The sequence below is a fragment of the Camponotus floridanus genome, unplaced genomic scaffold (assembly GCF_003227725.1).
Source record: "Camponotus floridanus strain SB8 unplaced genomic scaffold, Cflo_v7.5 scaffold28, whole genome shotgun sequence".
NCBI classification, from domain to species: Eukaryota; Metazoa; Arthropoda; class Insecta; order Hymenoptera; family Formicidae; genus Camponotus; species Camponotus floridanus.
Window position 1 is genome coordinate 1,157,753 of NW_020229414.1, and position 20,976 is coordinate 1,178,728.

Genomic DNA, 20,976 nt, shown 5'->3' on the forward strand with positions numbered 1-20,976 from the left:
GATTTGTGAAGGTGAAACTGTTAGATTAATGTGGACTTGTTTTGTCACAAATAGAATATTATTATAACACGTGAAATAAGAGTATTAATTTTAAAATAAAACGAAGAAATGAAAAAATAATGAGATGCAACCAATTAATTAATTAATGATGTAACAATTGTGTTTGCATAACATCATAATTGAAATCATTACGCTAACATTTAACAAATATCCTATATCAGATGGATTGAAAATAAGACCAAGAGCCTCATTTGCTACGGGATAAAGAAAAAAAATTGAGATTGAGTTGAAAAATTAATTGTCATTATTTCTGAGTTATCAACCGAGTTATCATGATCACAAGCGAGCGATCGCGTTCGCAATTGTTAATTGCAGTCCCGTCAGTGCAATTATTACGCCACATCGACGTTCTCGTCTCCGTAATATTATTATTTGTCTCGTCGGTGTATTCTCCTCGTGCTGTTCGACGCGACTGTATATTATAGCTACTTGCCCAATAATGATTGCGCCATTCGCGCCATAATCGCGACTCTCCGCGACCGGCTGCTTTTTCATCGTACAATTAGCGACCGAAACTTGAGACGCAATTCGCGATTGCGCGGAATCCGACACAATTTCTGTTCGCAAACGGCGCGCGACTTCCGCGTGGCAGTCAACCATGGAAACTTCAGGCCTTTAAATCCGCCGATTTATCGCTACTAGAATGCTTAATTTTTTTGTTATTGTCTATTATATTAGCTTGATTTATGAGCTGCTTATTTATTCACGTATTATGTTTGAAAAATGAAACTCGTAAATAGTTATAAAAATTTGCAAACGTTATGATATACAAAATATTTTTGAGAGAGATATACAGGCATTTTTACATATACTTTAAATTAAATATTAAAATGTAAAATATATTTACATAAGCATGTTTTATAAAATATATATTTAAATTAAATTTAATTAAAATATATATTTAAATTTAATTGGCAATACAATGTTTAAAGAAACGAGCTATCATTGCTAATATAAATTGGAGATACTATTTCCTGAAGGAACAATTGTCATTTTATATTTATCCTACTTGAGGATATTTTTGATACCTGTTTTTTACCCTCATGTATCTTTATTTAACACTTAATTTTTTGTATAAAAATTCGATAGATCGAAGGTGAGAATGAAATAATTTCGAGCTGTCTCTCTGATTGGCCGGTAGAATTTATCGCGAGATGTTCCTTGCGTTTTAGTGACGTCAGGATCGCGTAGAGAGAGTCCCGTTAGGAACTCTCCCGTCCTCGGAGCATTGTGGGAATCATCCGGTTTGAGCATCGCCTCCTTTCTCTCTCTCTCTCTCTCTCTCTCTCTCTCTCTCTCTCTCTCTTTCTTTTTTAAGAGGCGGCGGCCTCTTCCATCTCGGTATTCTATCCACCTGCTTTTCACAACGACCTACCTACCTACGTGCATTTCGCACACACGTATACTCTACTTTACTCTCGTTACTTTTGCCACGTTTTATCGACGATAATCGTTGAGTCGAATATTTCGTCGAAGGCCGCAATTTTGTCGAAGAATCGACGCTTGTCGTAAAACGAGAAATGATTTTTTGCGAATGACATGATGTAATATTAATGATTCTCGAGTTACATAAGAAGAGATCTTGGAGCAGATATTAAACTTTAACGAGTAGTTTCATTTGAAACCTGAAAACTGAAATAATTCGTTTTTAAATGAAAAGAATGCTCTAAAATTAAATACCTTGTAAGGCGAACTTTTAGTCACAGAATAGTTTTACGAAAAGAAAAGCACGAGCGTAATATATACTGTTCGTGTTTGTGATTTAGTGTTTTTCTTATCTATAAATTAATCTACGTGGCAGGATATGCATATTCGCGCGAAAGATAAGATATTTATACGTCGCTGTGCGACCCGAATGCATGCGTTAGCAAGTGTGTCAGTTGGCTTCTTCCGAATGGAATGTTGCGCCTTCTTTCGTCCAGACATCGAGAGCTCTTATAAGTCTTAAATACCTACCACAAAATAAGCGATATCGAAGGAAAATAAGAATAGATTTTGAAACTAATTTTAGACTAAACTAATTTTCAAACTAATTTCAATTTAATTTTAGAAAATGATTAAGAGAGAGAGAGAGAAATTGAAAATATATTCCTAGGATGAAAATGATTTTTTTAGATGTGCTTGATTAAAACGAGAAAAAATAGAATTTATTCGCGATTACATTCATTTATTGTACAATTTATTGTACAATCCTAAGGAGAGAAGGAAACAACATTGTCTAAGAAATGATATATAATTTTCTTGACAAACAATAATTATCGATCGTAAAGATATATGAGATACGAAGACTGATATATGACATTAGACCTAAAACCGCCATAATTGATAACGATAAGATCAAATGGCGAGGCTAAGTGAATAACCGGGGAGGGAAAGTTTGAATATAATAAAATTGGAGAACTAAACGCGCGCGCGTGTGAAAGGTTTCCGCCTACGCTGTATTATCGAACGCGTCTATTATTGAACATCCTGTATACAAGAATGAATCCGTATAAAAAGAATGTCTCGATCATTCTGGTAGCGACTATACACGTTGCAGATTCCATCGCCAGGGGAAACGATGGAAGAGGGATACGGAGGAGAGGAGCGGAGGGACTCGAGTCAACCTGGCGAAAGACGGAAAGGGCGGAGGACGTGATTTGATAACACGGCATCGATCCAGGGTTCCCGGAATGCCTCCTCTACCCTTCTCTTTTCTCCGGCGTCTCCGCGCGCACCCCCTCGCACTTCCTCCCCCCCCCCGTTTCCTCTTTCCGCACTCTCCCCCGCAACGTTTCGCCGATTCCGGTTGCTGCAACCAACACGGAACTGTAAATACCAGCGACGTTAGTCCGTCTTGCTCCAGACCGACGCGAACATCTCCCGTGTCCTCTCCGTCTCTCCCTCTCTCTTTCTCTCTCCCTTTAGAATCCCCGATAAATTCCCGTCACCGGAATTATTCCGACCGCGTCGCGAAAATATGCGGCGCGCGCGTGGCGCCGTTAATAAGTGCGCTATATCATTGCAAGAGATTATGCGCGGCTCACAGCTGAGCAAACATCCGAGGCAGGCGAGCTCGCGCAACGCGAGCTCCTCGATAATTATTTGAGACTACATCTTCTCAAAGAGATATCTACATACATCAAAACTTTTTTTCCATCGGCAGTTTATATTTTTTCAGCTCTTACAAGACTTGAACGTATTAATAGTATCTAATTTATAACAAGAAAAAAGTAAACGTGACTGTAATTAATCGAAATAGATTATAAACTAGATTAATAATTACATATGTCGTAGATTTTTTGTATAATTTTCATCTTTTTTACAAAAAGCTTCAATTAAAAAGGCTGATTTTACAAAATGTGTATTATATTTTTAGTAAAATATCGCAGTCAGTCATAAAAATATGATTATATTTAAATGCACTACGTGTCATAAATTTTCAATCGAAAAGAAAGCGTTAATAAAGTATTTATTAATTAAAATATTTGAAAGAACATAGAAGCAAAATTTATATATTGCCTGAATTTTTTCTTAAATTTCCACAAAAAAATATATAAAATATAAATTAATTAAATAGAAAGTAAGATTATTCTCTCTGGTTTAATTGAAAAAAAAAATTTTTTCGAAACAAGAAAAACATCAATACATCCCATTTTCTCCTCTTCAATCTATTGAAATATACAAAGTGTTACGATTCTGCCACAAGCGCGAATTGAAAGAATACATTTATATAAGAGCACCAAACGTGTAATCGGGGTCGTATCGCGCGGAATACACACATAACTGGAATGTCTCGAGTCAGTATCCTCGATAAATTCCCCGTCGCCGGGATTATTTCGGACGACGTGCCGACCCCACGGAAATATCCGGCGCGCATGGTTGGTGCCGTTACATCGGACGTCCGTGCGGCTGGCGTTACGACGTTCGCGACGACGGACCCCTCACGGGGCCCCGTGCAACCGGCGGAAGGGAGAGAGAGGAATCTATTAATACGGACGCGGGAAACTCCGGCTTTTCATTTCCTGCTCGTTATCCGCTTACGTCGCCGACTGCGCCAAAGCGCGTTTCCGTGAGATCGCGCGTTTTTATCTTATCTGCTTGCGAAATACAGACGTGTGCCCTCTAAAAATATAGCATTCGGTCGAGCAATTCGATAAGTAAAATGTAAACGATAGATAAATTGATTAATAGATAAACTATAAGGCAAATAAGTAAAAAAATGTAGCGCAGTAAAATGTATCCACACGGTAAAAAATATTTTGTATTTCTGTTAAAATTTTCTCGTGTAAAAAACTTTTGTGTTAAATTTTTTACATACTCTTATGTTAATGTAACATATTATCATTGCGTTACTTTGACATTTCTGCGTTGAGTTAATATTCACCGTTTCTAAGAGTTAATAAAACAACACAATTAATATGTGAATGCACGATAAAAATGTAAGAATAACATCTTCTTTTAATTAAATTTAATGCTATAAATATGTTAATTTAACATAAACTTTATTTTCAGATAAAGTTTAAGTATTACACTTTTGTGTTAATTTTTAAACATATTATATGTGTTATTTATTTACATACTTGCCTTCTATTAAATTAACATTAAAAGAGTGGATAAATTGGGACATGTGAAATATGTTAAATTTAACACAAAATTTTTTACTGTGCAAGTATACTCGAAGAAAAAAATTAGTGAATTCAATTATGAAGTGAAATTTTATAGTATCTGAATATAAACACACACAATACACAAATAGAACATGAACACAACAGATATACAAATAGATGAACAATGTGATTAACTCGATTAAATTTCCACGTAAAGTATAATTGCGTTAACGAAATGAAATAACCTTATGTTGTGATTTATATAATATGTTAACAAATTTTATAAAATTTAATTAAGAAATTTAATATAACATAGGGTCGGTGATTTTTGAAATCGTATAAATTACAATATAAGCACGCTTCATTTGCATATTAAGATACGATTCTTAGATTGCAATTATATCGATGTATTCTATATTTTTTATTAGTTGTATATAATATATATATATAAAAGAGATAAGATTAACATGTAGCTTTACATGCTCTTTATTTATATATACTTTAGATTTTGTACTTTAACTTTGTAATACACTTCAACAAATATTTCTGTATGTGTAACTCATATATATCACATTTTAAAGAAAGATTGCGATAGTTTTGCTTTGAAATTTGCTAAATTAACAATAAAATTTATAACTTGATCTGTTGACACACGTGAATGGGATTCTAAAAAACATAGTCAAGGCTCTGTGGATAGTTGCTAAGTAGCGAAGGCTCGTGAAGTCACAAAAATCAGTTATCTTAATTCCCCTTTCATGTACTTATCGTTCTGTAATTGGCTATACAAGTGGTCGCTGTTTGCGATTTGCGATATAGAGTTATCAGGAAGTGTTTATGTTTTATTAAATCGTTATTTACGACGAAAGCAGTACATTGCAAACCTAGAAAGAGAGAGAGAATGTGAAAGAGTGATATAGATCTATGCCGCAGAGAATAAATATAATATATCTCTGAGAAGATTCGCAGAGTTATGTAATTCGAATGAATGGTTTACAACGACTTGGTAATTATAATTACGATTGCACTGTTAAATATAAAATAGTTTATAAAGGTGTTATTTTTTAATTGCATAAAAAAAAATTGAAAATAAAATTTTAATTAACTAAAATTGAGAAATTGAAATATAATATTGCTATTATAGTTCTCTTTCTCTCTCTCTCTCTCTGTCTTTTCTGTTGCTTTTTTATTTTTTTTATAACATTCATACTTTCTTTCATTGCAAAATAATTAAATCTATATTAATTTATCCATCATTAAAAAGATGTATCGAATATTTCGAAACTTTTGGCACAGTTTGTTTCTACAACAACAATTTTGAATGGCTTCTTGACAGTCTTCGTGGCTACTATGCGGCTTTTCTCAACCAAACTCTCGGAAACCCTCGAGAATATTTTTGTTTTTTTCTCGCCATCGTGGTTGAAACGGACAATTAGACAAATCTAATCACAGTAAACCTTCGTCATGGCCGTGCACGGCCGCGTGTTGTTTACGTTTGTTATCCGAGTGAAAGTTACCGCTAGCCATTGTGGCTTCTTCATACTTACATTTAATGCAGGTACAACTAAGTGCATGTTCGACAACAGTTCAGATGGTAAAATGAAGCTCATTTTGCACCAGCTTTCGTTAATCTTGTTTAAAAAAAAATTGATCTTGAACTATCTTAAGATTTAATTATTGATTAAATTTTAAAATTTGTATACATATTTTTATACGTATATATGCGTACGATTTAAGTTGCTTTTAAAAATATATTTCATGTCGTAAGAATGATATTTATATTGCCATTATAACTGTATACTGCGTGCATCTCGCATGGAAATAATTTTTGGTCCTTGTAGTGCGAATAAATCACGAGCTAAAGAGTGTCGAGCTTGCCGCAAAAGTGGTTGCAATGAGCGCGTCTCGTCTGTATGCGCGATAAATTGATTATGGTTGAGAGAAGCAGGAGGGGATTGGCGGGCCGTAAATTATGGCCGAGTTATTAAATTATCATCCGGCGAGACAACTTGCGTTGCACGCGGAATGCGAGCACGAGGAGATTGCTTTCAAGGCGACAAGTAGCTTGGCCAATGAACCGACTGCTTGCTTCGAGTTGGTTGCAAAAAAAGAGAGAGAAGACAAAGATTTTTAATAGTTATCGAATGATAAAGATTCAAGTAATAAATCGATATGAAATCCTTGCGAAGGCAGAGACTTAGTAATAATAATTTTTATAAAAATCAGTTGTCGTGTATGTGTGAATGATACCAATATTACATATGTTTACAATTTTCTCTCTGTTATACATGCATATAAATATAAAAATGCTTTAGCATAATATTTAGCATAATAAAATAATCTTTTTTAGAAACAATGGATTAACTTTTAGATATTTAATAGAAATTATAAAAATTAAAGATTTATTAATCTTTGTTTTTTCTTGAATCTATTTTATATAATATATAATTTTTATATATTTTTATATAATATATTTTATATAATATTTTCAATACGATAAATAAGTGAATAATTTATATTTTTCTCTTTTACCTTATCTAAATTCACTTGTCATAAAAAAAGTGCAGATGCGACAAAAATTGAACGTACTATAAATATCGATTATTTGATTATGGACAATTCTATAATAGGATTAGCATTTGTTTTTTTTATAAACTTAGTTAACGCGAACGTGTCACGACGTCAAGTATTCTATTGTTATTTAGATCTGTTTGTGTCGCGGTCTTGATAGTGTCATGACATTTTTCCACGTCGAGAAAAGAAATGCTTATTAAATATGAATTAATTCGATCGGCTTGACTTGCATAATTAATCACCATCTCATTCTAATCTAAAATATCGTGCGAATATTCATTAAAGTCGGAAATCGAGCTAAATCAGGTATTTAAATCGAACATTAAGATATTAGATTTAGAGCACTTAAAACTTTTTTTATTTTTGTAAAAGTGTGCATTTATTTTTGGTTGTTTTTAAATGCAAAGGATATAAGAAGAGCGTTAGCAAATGACACGGCAAATGCAGTCTCGAATCAAACAGTCACGTTTAGCGTTAAGTGCCTCTCCAAATGGGGGGATGGATAACGGACCGATAACTTTGCACTGCAATCCTGCAATTTTCTGCTCGTAAGGCTTCTCACGGACGAATCTCTGATCTTTTCGCGAGATATAATCCGTTTATCTGCAGTCGGTATATTCTCCCATGAACGTAAATGAGGAATACTCAATCGCTAAAGCTCCGTCCTCGACTTTTCGATTCGCATTCTCATCGCGTTCTCAGCGCATTTAGAACTAAAGTCATTTGAGAGATTCTAATTTGTCTCTCATGAAAATTGCGTTCGATCCAAACATAGCATAAGACTTTAATAGCGCTAAATGCGCGATGACGTTACGATAATCATTCTCTGTCGCAGTAAACTTCAAATAAATATCACTTTCTAAAAATAATATTTCTTGAAATAGTTCTTGATAATTTCGCGACACACTTTTCGAATTATACGAATGGACATCTCACGAAGAATAAAATAGCGTTGATGACTTAGATTTTCTTATAACTGTAACGTAGAATATTCTTTATTTGTGATGCTCAATTATTGTCGCATGACGTCGCCGTAGAAGGATTATTTTGCTCGGCCTTGGTCGTCATTTGCTCGCTTTGCGTGTTCGTCGCTTCGTGTTCGATGATTATGACCTTCCCCACCGTATTTTTCCCGCACTCCGCACCTCTTCCTCGTTCCTGCTCGTTCCATTAACTTCCCATTAACCGGTTGGGATTTTGTAATTAAATGCCGTCGGCATTAGCTTTCGTCGTGGCATAAACGCTGTCGAATTAATGTAGAGCGTGATATATACAAGGTGTTTTTTAATAAATTTGAAAAATTTTAGAGGATGATTTTTTGTCGAAAATTAAGGGGAGTTTTTCATATAAATAAAAAAAGTTCTAAAAAAATTGAATAGGGGTTGCTAGTTTCATCCTTTTATAACAATACCAGAGGTTAAAAAAAGTATTAATAAATAACCTTTTTAATAGTAGAAAATATCCACCTAATTTCATTTCTTTAACTTGTTGCACATTTGAGAAAAAAATAAAAATCTAATTGGTGCACATTTGAGAAAAAAATAAAAATCTAATTTTTACTCCCATTTTTGGAGGAGTAACTCCAGAGGGAGGGATGTAAGAGTATCTATTTATATGAAAAACCTCCCTTTAATTTTCAACAAAGAATCATTTCCTAAAATTTTTCGCATTTATTAAGAAACACCTTGTATACAAAAAGAGAAATTCTGGAAAACACGTAACAATTGTTATATATATATTATATATATTACATAATTATATTTAATATTATTATATTGTTATATAATTAAAACGGTATATTGTCATATAGAAGAATATATAGAAGTTTTTTTATCAAAGTCTACAGTATTTTACATTTTAAATATTTTAACTAATATTTTAATTATCATCACGTACGTAGAGTTAATCAAAATAATGACATTATCATTCTGATACATTATTTAAAATTAATTAAACAATTTCTACAACAGAATGTATTATCACATTTTTCATCATAAATTTATGTAGTTAGCTTTTGGAATAAAATAGAAAAATTATCATCATTATTTTGATTGACTCTACATTTTATGTTAAAAGATTTTTAATGCACTTTGCATTGAAAATTTATTTTATCACGTAATCAGCGATCCATGCGATCGCTCTATCGGTCATGAATTATTCGTGCACATATTCCTCCGTAAGAATTAATTATGGCCACCTCGTGGCTACTCGATGCAATATGGAAGACTGCATTGTGTGATGTGCACAAAGGGAACGAGCGCCGTGCAATGCATGCACTCGTTAAATTACCACAACGTCGTCAAAGGGTTAACGTGCCGAGTGGAAACAAAAATACGCAACAGATTTCCGCGTGAAATCCCGCGTACGTTTTCTTGAGTTCTTATTGATCTGCGAGTGATTTAATTTTATCAATTAGAGAAAAAAAACAGAAATATATATGAAAAAGAGATAGATAGAAATCTAGAATATGTATGTTTCACGTTACAAAGTAAGACGAGGCAAATGGTAGAGTGTTAACATAGCAAGTTCAAAATGTTATTCCAAGATCTAATTTTGTAACGAAACGTTTCGTTTATTACCAGCAGTCGAAATACAATAAGGTGTGTCGAATCATGTTTAAAGAATTTTGATAAATTTAAATTCGTACGTAAATTTAAAGGCAAATTTATTTGATTTGTTATGGATATTTTGTAGGGATTTAAAATCCAAAGAAAATATAAAAATTTTGTCAAATAAAATCTAACAGGCTTTCTAATTTTAGAACGTACATAGAATCAACGTATAAAATATAGAAAACGGTCAATACATTAGGCTAGAGGTTAAACACGTGTCGATGCGAAAAGTATTCTCTGAGCCAGGAGTATAGATAATACGATATCGATCCATTGTAAGCGTATCGTAGAACGTCCTCGACCTCGATATCGCGGATCGAAGAATGATTTTCGTTAAAGATGCGTAAATAGCGGAGATACTGCCAAGTCGGTGGGGCCAAAGCAAGGGCCAAAGGCCTCGACGCGGCAGATTGACAAATCGATTTCTTCGCGGTGGGAATAGTTTTACGCGGAGACACGTTCGATCACCGAGTAAAAAGAACGTGGAAGAAAAAAAGGAGGATATTCATGGGGCGTTAGACTTGTCGGCGTGAATCTTAATAGAAGCGTATCATTTATCTCGCGAGTTGTAAGCGACGTAAACGTTCTCGCAAAATAAACTTTTGGAGTGCGAACAGATAATACAAGTTGATTATTTATTTAATTCCGAGTTGAGACTTTATCCGACTTTAATCTGGAGTTTACAAAGGCATGTAAGGTCGAATGTTGCAAAGTTGATGGAAAATGGGGATTCGCAGAAAGTACGGAAAATCGTGCTCGAACATCTCGTATGTATGCGAAGGGAAAGGAGTAGCGCGGAAGGGGAGGAGTCAAAGAGACAAGAGGGAGAATGAGCTTCGACGGGGGACTCCTTTTGCTTGGAAGGTAAATGAGCCTCTTCAAGGAGAGAGAAATGCTCCGCGACTCCGTCTTTGTCGCTCGCACACACGTACACTCGCACACACACACATACGCTTCCCCATCCTCCTCGCCAATATATATTTAGCGAGCGGCATTTCGCGACCCACATACTCAACGGGAGGCAGAATGTCTCGTTGTATCACTTCGCCTGTTGACGAAGAAGAAGCCGATGTTGCTTCTTCGTGTCATCGCGATCTTCGATATCAGGTACACTCGAATCCTTTGATATTGACAAGAACAACAATGAAATTGTCACGATAGAATTAACGTTAATTTACATTGAAATTTCAATCTTATTATATCAGATCTTATTATATTTATCGCGCACAGATTGAAATTTTGGCAAACGGATTTATCAACAAATATTGCAGAAATGTTAAAATAATCGATTAGATAAATTGTATCTTTTTAAACAGATTTTTATTCTGTTTTAAATAATTGCGAGTCTCAAATCTCGATATTCGAGAGAGTGAAATTTGGAATAGATTTATCAATAAATGCTGCTTTATAAGAAAAATAAATTACATAGACATTTGTATCTTTTTAATACGCTTTATGAGATTATTCCATTGAATGGCTACGAGAAAGCTCGGTAATCGAGGAGATGAAATCTCGATGATGTTTATTCTTACGAAACGTTAGAGCCCCCCTAATCCGAGTTGAAAATTGCATGATTTCATAACGCAAGAGGAGCGCTTGTAAATCATAGCCTACCGTATCACTTCTCCGATCGCTTCGGCGAATAGATGCACTTACGGAGGTATTGCATTTGATGGAGGAGAAACAGTGACTCATTGTCGAGGGGAGTCCGGCTAACCACCACTAAATCACCCTACGGTAGCGCACTGATGTAGATGCATTATCTTGCTGACCCCCAGTCACTCGTTTTGCGCATCTGTGCATGACTCCGATTTACTGGAAATCAATAGGGGGCTATACAAATTTTACAAACTGTCCGCAAGCTTCGCGAAATATTGCACAAACGTGCACCGTTTCGGTCGAGACTAAAAATTGTACGCGTTGCAAACACATGCATACACATAAATCTGTTTCATTAAATTGCCCATAAATTATACACAAATTTATATTGATTAATTATGTACAACTCTGGAGCGAAATTGAAATATTACAACGAAGATGTGTATCAACATTTATATTTCTTGATGTATTAACACTCTATAATTAACCAAATATTCTGAAATAAATACATATCTCTCTCTTTATTTATCATCCCTTAGCAAGCGAAACGAATAGTATCATTAATGGATAATGCATCATTAATGCGCCGCTAGCATCGAACCGTTGAAATGTTAACGAGCTCGAAAGTACGAGCGTACAAATCGACGAAAATCTATCGCAGCGTCAACATTTATCGCGAATAAATCAAACTTCGTTCCTCTCCGACAATGCGCCTCGTTTCGAGGCGATTATGCAAACACACGCTCGTCGTGTTTTCTGTCATGAAAATAGCGCAGATTACGTTGGCGCTCGCGGATTTAAAAAAAAAAAAATCATTACAAACGGTGTGCGTAACGATAAAATGGAACAACACAAGCGCGCCCCATCGTGAAATGCGCGACTCGACTCGCGACTCATAAATACGGGTCCATTGTTTCCCCTCGAAATGTTCCGCGTGCGCTTCCTTTAATTGATTTCCCACGCATCTGCTGTCGTGTTGCGTCAGTGAAACGTAAACCAATACGTAAACCAATACGATTTATCGGCAGGAGACACCGATTGCTGAGCTATGTGATGCCCTAAACTATTTAAGCGCGCCGCCATCGGCTCTGGGAATTAGACGCTCCCAGAGCAATCAAACTCTTGCGTGCAATCCGAATTATCCAGGTTATATCGCGCTTTTTTTTGCCAAGCGACATGCCTGCGACAAAATTGTAGTACCAATATTTAAGTACCAGTCGAAGTGCAACGTGAATAAATTATTTAGGAAAAGAAATATGAATTTTCCGAGGATATTTCCGTTTTATCTTTATTTTACGTACAATTTTTTTATAAGACAAAAATTTGTCTCTTTAACTCTATGAAACAAAATTTTAAGATTGCAAAATACCACTCATTATTATATACATAATCATATTAGAGAAAAATAGAAGCAGAGAAAATGATAGCAAGCTCGCAATTTATATAAAACGAAGCAACATCCGCTATTATTTGTGTTAAATAAATTATCCGCTATTATTTGATAAACATTAATTAAAGTTTTAGATAAATTCGTTGCGATAATAATATTTCGCTTTTACTTTATTTATACAATACTACGTTTTATCCACCTATAAGTGTTTATAATCGATGAATTTCAAGAGCAGTTCTCTCTTACATAACTTAGAATAATTATTGTAGAATCATGATTTATAGAATCGCGTGAAAGCACGTGAATAGTGATCTATTTCTCGTTATTGTGCACCCATGTGATTGACACAAATCTGGCGAGTGGTTACATTAATCGATTTCCTAGGCGAGCCACGCAATGCCGATAACATCTATTATGTCGCGATAATATATAGGGAAAGAGCGAGCGAAGGGGTAACCGATTTAAATGATATGTAAACCAATTAACCAGTTAACAGTCAAATGTGTGTAATCGTTGTTGATTTCGTCACGTGATTCGAGCCACGCGTGCGCGCGTGTTTATCGACAGAAGATTTTGATCGCGCTATTTTGCGCGCTTGTTACGGATGAACGCTATTATTATGGAACTCGATATTATCGTTTACAGCATGCTTCCTATTGTGCTCTTTCGCATCGTGTGTAAATACAACTTTCGCATTTCCTCCTCACTTTCCGTATATGAAATAATCAATGTTTGATGTAAAAGAGATAATATTTATTATAAAATTATATTAAAAAAATTATATTAAAAAATAAAAAGAATTCTCGTTTTTTTTTTTAAATTAAATTAATTGCCTAGAAAATTGGCAAAGGATACATGCTATTTATAATATTGTTTACTAATTTAAAGAATATATTTTTGTTCTCTGTATTCTCTTCGAAATAATCAAATGTCATTTAGGAACATATACATTATTAAATTATTTACAGGGTAAGATATCAGAGATCTTTCTCATTTGTAACCATTAAATACAAGGATTGCTTAGAGGTATGTGATGGCAATTCCATCGCGATGAAGATAGCTTAATAGAAATGTCAATATATTAAGTAAATATTAAAGATCAAGTTATTTCCGGCAGTCGTTGCTTTCTATCGATCTGCTACTTTGCGTGATTAATATCGACGATATATTGTGGTTATTGCGAGATACTGGAAAGCGGATGAGAAGGGAACGGCTACGAGACGAGGTGTAGATTTATGGCTTATGTCCCAGGGAAGCTCTAAAATTTGTTATTTACGGATCGATGATACGTATGCATGTGAACCTACCGTCCAATCCGCGTGAAGATTCGCATGCAAAGTACCTTGATATAACTTTTCGCACGTTATAATACGGGTAAAGTTGTAATATAATAAATCCGTAATACACAACACACTCATAAAGAGAGAGAAGGAGAGAAGGGGGACGATTGGGGATGGAAAATGCGGGATAAAATCGCTTCTCGTTTCTTTGAAACGAAAACCGTGTTTGTATCAATTTTTCATTACGACGAAAATTTCTTCAATGGTAACAAATTTCACAGTACAAGTTGACCCAGTTAACGTCAAGCCTAGAACGATCCAATTACGAGACACCTATAATCAGACGCGTAATCGCATTACAGATGATCGCGCGACCGCTCACGAATGTCGTGTAATCGTCTAAACGTCTCCCCCGTTCAGGTATCCCCTTCTAATCTCCAAGAAAATCCAGGGTTCTCTGGCTTTACATATCGTTTGCCGGTTCAAACGCCGCCCCCTCGATGACGGGCATTAATTGCGTTGTTCAGACGCGTTGAGATAGTATCATTGATGCTATCGAACGAGGGAAATCAACGACTCTAGAATAAATTAGGATAGAGTTCACGACATGTTTTTGGACGGAAATGTAAAAGTTAATAATACAAGGAAATGTAGATTTTCCAAATTCAAAATAATGTAAAAAATCATTATTCATAATAATTTATTAGCACAACATGGAATATGGATAACTGATAAAAATGATGCGATATTTAAATATTATTTTTGCAGCAAATGTTAATTTATTGCAATCAATATTAATATTTTTAATAATTAAGGTAGATGCTGGACATATGCTACAATAAATAGTACACGAAGAATGCCAATTTTATATGCAGCATTTCGGTCACGATTTTTCCAGATATATCTGATATTTCCAGATATATCTGATATTTACTTGATATTGAAGACGAGAGCGACAAATATATCGATTATACAGAGTGTTTCTAAATCTATGTCAGAGATTTTAAGGGCGTATTCTAGGGATCAAAATAAGAAAAAAAATGCTCATAAATGGGTCCAAAAATGCTTTCTCTTCGAGTTATAGCCCTCTAAAGTGATGGAAAAAAATCACAAAATATATTATAACTCTCGGAAACTTTTTCACAGAACGTTGAAATTTTGCAGCGTAATAATTAATAATGACCTTTAATTTTTTGATTATATATTTTGCGATTTTTTCTACCAACTTTAGGGGGCTGTCTCGGAAGAAAAGCATTTTTCCATGTTTAAGAACTTTATTTTATTTTGATCCCTATAGAATACGCCCTTAAAATCTCTGAAATAGGTTTAGAAACACCCTGTACCTGTGTATTGATATTACACAGATATTTCTTTCTCTCTCTCTCTCTCTCTTTCTCTCTCTCTCTCTTTCTCTCTCTCTCTCTCTTTTTCTAAACATCCGCATGAAAGTGCAGAGCAAGTGCGTGTGATCGACATTGCAACCGATAACGTCGATATCAGCGTGGTGGGATTACAGGGTGCGTCGCGACGCGTCGCGTCGCGGTGATAGTCGCGGTGATAGTCGCGTGTCGACGCTACTGCTAATAATACTCTCGTCGTTTACTCTCTCGTGGGCAGGTCTGCGGCAGTAGTACTACTACTACTACACTACTGTTACTACTACTACTACAGCACTACTATTACTATCACGCCGATGTTACGGTTACTGCCGCGCGACCAATACGAGGCTGGTTACCACCGCTGCTCTCGTTCTCTCGTCTGCACGTTGTAGTTACGCCGTTTTACCACCTTCTGGTTCGAAAGAGCGAACGGGATGTAGGACACGATATGCTCGCGGAGATAGAAAAATCGAGGGAAAGAGAGAGAGAGAGAGAGAGAGAGAGAGAGAGAGAGAGAGAGAGAGAGAGAGAGAGAGAGAGAGAGAGAGAGAGGGAAGCTGCGAAAGACACATATAATTAAGAAAAATATAATAGTTTCTTTCGACCTTTTCTTTCTCTCTTGTTTGCTCTCTCTCATTTATTATTTTTTTTTTTAATTGGATGTAATTTTCTTCGTCTCCGATTTCTCATCTTATATATCTGTTTATATCAGTATTTTGTATATCACATTTATTGTTTGTATATTGTTTGCATATTTTTTTGTATATTTTCGAATTATAATTTGCATGAATAGACACTGTATTGCGTGCTATCTTTTATCTGAAAATATTGTCCGTTCTTCCTTTATATTGTAATCGAACGGAATAAACCGTAACTCTGTTTTTCTTCTTTTTTTTTTAGCGTATGATTTATGAGAAATGTCAAGAGTTATATTCACTTAATCTTTTATTGACTCTAGTCGGAGAAAATTTCGGTCTTATGTTCATACATCTTTTGTTTCCCTTTAATAAATCTTTTCTCTATACTTGTCACATTTCCCGACGACCTTTTACCTTTTCTCTCTTAGACAAGTTGTTCGATGAATTACTGCAAACTCGTTGGAGAGAGTGGTAGAAAGATGGAAGAGACATGACGAAGAGAAAAGCCGATACCTAATCCTCCCTTGGTTGGCCTACCCTTGGCGAGAAATCAATAAAGAGGGACTTTCGTCTCGGTCTCTCCTTCCATGTCTATTTCTATCTCTCTCATCCTTTTCCTGCCCTATTCTTCTTTCTTTAAAGTTCTCTCGCTGCTTCCTTTTTTTTCCAAATTGATCGTATTGTTGAAGGAAACTAAACAAAGGCAGAGACAAGTGCATTTGTTCTGCTATCGTCATCGTGAGCTTTTCCTAGAATCTCGAAATATTGATGCTTTTGGTCGATGATACAAATATTTGCTGCAAATATTTAAAGGAAAGCATTCCGATTAGTTTCATAAATTTATCCATCTAGTTTGAGCGAATATAAATTATCGTAATATATTTACCTTAATTTATTTACCTTACGTAGAATATATACATATTATATCTACTTTTAAAAAATAATTTCACTATTATATATTCACTAATATCATACACAGAAATAGGAATATTTTAAATTTTATTTTCGCACGTTTATTGACGTTAGATTGCGATCGATTATTTATGATTATTTATTAATTACAACCTCGTGTAACTATAACTCTCGTCGTCGATGAGATGTAATTTTCAATAACGGCACATGTGTTTCTAGAATTCCCGTTTCTCATCGCATCGCCGCGCGTTTCAATATTTACCGCCCACGTAATTAATAACCGAACGCTACTTGAAACGCTATTTGCAGTAAATTGTACGGGTGGGTGTATTCCGGGAAAAGGGGGAGGGCTGCGGAATGTACGAGGAGAGTTACGTCATTGTGCGGCGCGTCGATGTGACGTAGCGGAAGTCATGCGTCACCGCTGACGTAAGCGACGTCGGGAGAGGAGGAACGTCCGAAAGAGGCCATTGACGAGGACTTGTTGCATTCCGTCCTTTTCTGCACGCGTCGTCGACAAAGCCGCGGGAGTACTCGCGATTTAAATGGATGGATCGAATCTGACGTCACGATGAAATATTTCCTCTTACGCGATCGTGTTATTTGCATTTTGAGACTGATAGCGCGCATCGGTGAAAAGCAAATCGTTATTTTATTTGACAAGGATGAAAAAAAATATAAGTTGTTGCGTTTTGAAAGAGACGATGGGAGTTGTCTGGTTTCGACAAAGCTGAATGTGACTCGCGTTTATCGAGATTCTCTTTCTGTCATATCAATTTTTTGTTTTTTCTGCGAACGGAATTTTTGCGTCGGACAGATTTCAATCGCCGTTAGAAGGCGCAATGTAGCGCTTTTTAAATCATTTTCTCAAGTTGTAGTCTACCAACGAACATCCGCGATTAGAACTGAGTCTGCGTAAAATTGCAGCTACTGACGTATACTTGTTGCATATTCGCTTGCGCATGTCTTCTCGTTTAGTAGGTCAATGAAATAAGAAGATTTGAAGATAGAAAATTATGTTGGGTATATGAAACACACTTTGTGCATTAAATTAACACTAGTCTCTATCTAAATGTATATATATATATATATATATATATATATATATATATATATATTGATATTAACTGGATAAATGTATTTTACGGAGCATCTTTTAAACATAATCTATTTGATATTTTATATTTAGAGAAATAAAAACATAAAATTTCTTCTTATATTATTTATTTGTATATTATGTATAAATAAATAAATTATCGTTATATATTAATACATACATATCCATATAATTAAAAATTATAAAATTATTAATTAATTTTAACGTACAATATTTTACATACATTTTATATCAAATAAGTTTTCTCTTTCTCTTTAATCAATTTTTATATAAATTAATATAAGTGTCAGTTTTCTGATTATGTTACACTACGTCAGCGAATTTTTTGCAGATTCCTGCAAAACTTCAATCCGGCTTAATTCGTTTTTGATCAAACAGTTGTATGTCTACTATTTAATCAAAGTGATTCCATCGTGCAATTGAGAAGGTCGGAGATATTTCTATTAGATAGATTGTCCTGGACTGTAAATTAGTTTCCCTGGAAATTAATTTCCCGTTTGATGTAAGGATATCGTGACGATTATCGATGTCGTTTATAACCTTGCTTTATGTTTTTGTTATCGCGACAAACGACAAAGAAAAAGCTTTCGTTAATGTTTATTAAAAAATATAAAATGGATTTTCTAAAGCGAAAGCGCAATAAAAAAAAAGAACTAATGGAGATTTTCTATGGAAAAGAAAACAAGCGTTTTTCTTTGTACAAAATGAATACGAGTAACAAGTTTTTATAATATTATATACGATATTATATTTTTATAATATTATATATATAAAAAATATGTGATATATAACATATATATTGTGTTATGAAAATAATTTTCACGTTTTGACATTTAATTCTGTATAATTATGTTGTTATAAAATATTTATGAGATAGGAATAACAACTTTATAAATATATATTCGATTTATGTAAATCGGATTGTACGGGTAAATATATGTTATAGAGATTATTAGATACGTAGATAAAGAGAGAAAAAGATATATATATATATATATATATATATATATATATATTTTACAGAGAGATAAGATAATTAGATATATATTTATATAAAATTTATACAAGTAAGAAAAGATTTTAATAATCTTTCGATATCTTCAAGATTCGAAGAATTGTTGAAAATAAATTTTTTTAAATAAAATGTCTTCTTTATTTTAAAAGTGCTGTGTAATTTTTTATACAATCATTTGACTACAAAAATTCTTTCACATATTGTTAATAATTAACAAAAATAATTTGCTCTCTTTTATTGCCATCTTATTATCAGTTTCTAAATTAATTGCGTGTACGATTGCGTACAAAAATATGAACAGAGTTTTAATCTGCTAGAAAATTGAAAAAGCGGCGATAACAACGACCTCGAATAGTTAATGTAGTGATAACAACCATTGTGGTGAACATAATCGTTCCTATTATCTGTTCGTGACGTTTTAACATATGACTTGTACAAATCGATCCGCAATTTATATCGATAAATTGAAACACATTTGAATTTTTCAAAGACAAACTTTTTTGTCCCGAAGTTGATAAATTTTTTCTCGACGCATGTTGATGGCGAGTATAAAGTGAGGAGACAGAGAGGAAAGTAAACGCAATAATTTTATTGCATATAGCTGTTGCACGTGTACAGAAAATCGAAAAAATTTCAATTGTCAAGCTAAAAGACAGAGATGGAGAAGAAACATATATCTTTGAGAAAATAATTATACATACATCTGTAGGAAAGTTTTTATCAAGTTACAAGTCATTTTTTTACGCATAAAATTAAAATAATATACGCGTGACATATTTAATATTAATAAAATATTAGTATTAAAATATTGTGTATATTCTATTCCGACACTGTGGTCATCACAGTTATCTTTATAAAGTGTTATAGCTGAAGTATAGGATCGACATATATCAAGAGATACAGAATAAAGGAGAGGGCATTTCCTGTTTTCACGTTCTTTTGCGGTAGCGATGGTATTTCCTGCGTGCTCGAAAGCAGACAACATATTTGTCAAATGCCTTGCTATATGTTGATTATTATATTATTATTAATTATTATATAATATACATGCCCATATATGTATGTTTACTCTAATATTAATATTATATAAAGAATATTAATAAAGAGAAATGTATTAAAGCACTCTTAATAAATTTCTCTCGAGACAAGAGATGATAAAATTTATTTCCATTACAATTAATTAATTAAAAATTCAAATTACCGGAAATTAAAATAATCATATTTTTTTATATATCATTGAATCATTAATTAAATTCAATCAAATTTTTTCGAATCTATATTTTATACAGTGCAGATTGTTTTAGCAAAAGTTCACTAAGATACAAAAATGTTTCGTTCGCGTAATTTCGTGCACGAAACTATTAATAACCGCGAAAATTATGTTTGCCTTCATGGCAAAAAACTGCTCGTTCATGTATTGACTTGTATCGCGTCGAAAGTACATATTTCTAATCTCGCTCTACTTCGTGCAGCAGATTGCGCGACAAAGTTGCTCTTCCCGTTCTTGTTCATTTTATTATTGTTTCTCTCTACCGTATATTCATATACAAAGTGTAACATAATCACGTGGCGCATAATCGATTCGGTCTCCCGGCGAACGAACAGCGCGATCATTGTTCGATAATGGTGTCAATGGAAAGTTGGAAGGGCTTAGAGGTGATCGAATGCCCTGACTAATTATCTAACCGAGCGAGGGTTGGATGGATGCGATAAGCAATTTATGTGCGCGCATATAGTATGGCTGATGGACCAAGTGTCCGTCGCAGACGGCTATTATCTCCTGCGTTTAACCCTCTCGTACTCGGATTATTCCT

The 20,976-nt window shown here is 34.2% G+C and overlaps 1 protein-coding gene across 4 annotated transcripts in view; it reads left to right on the forward strand.

Moving 5' to 3' along the window:
* LOC105257711 (AF4/FMR2 family member 4) overlaps positions 1-20,976 on the forward strand; it is a 201,692-nt gene that overhangs the window by 25,830 nt on the left and 154,886 nt on the right. The window lies entirely within an intron of this gene.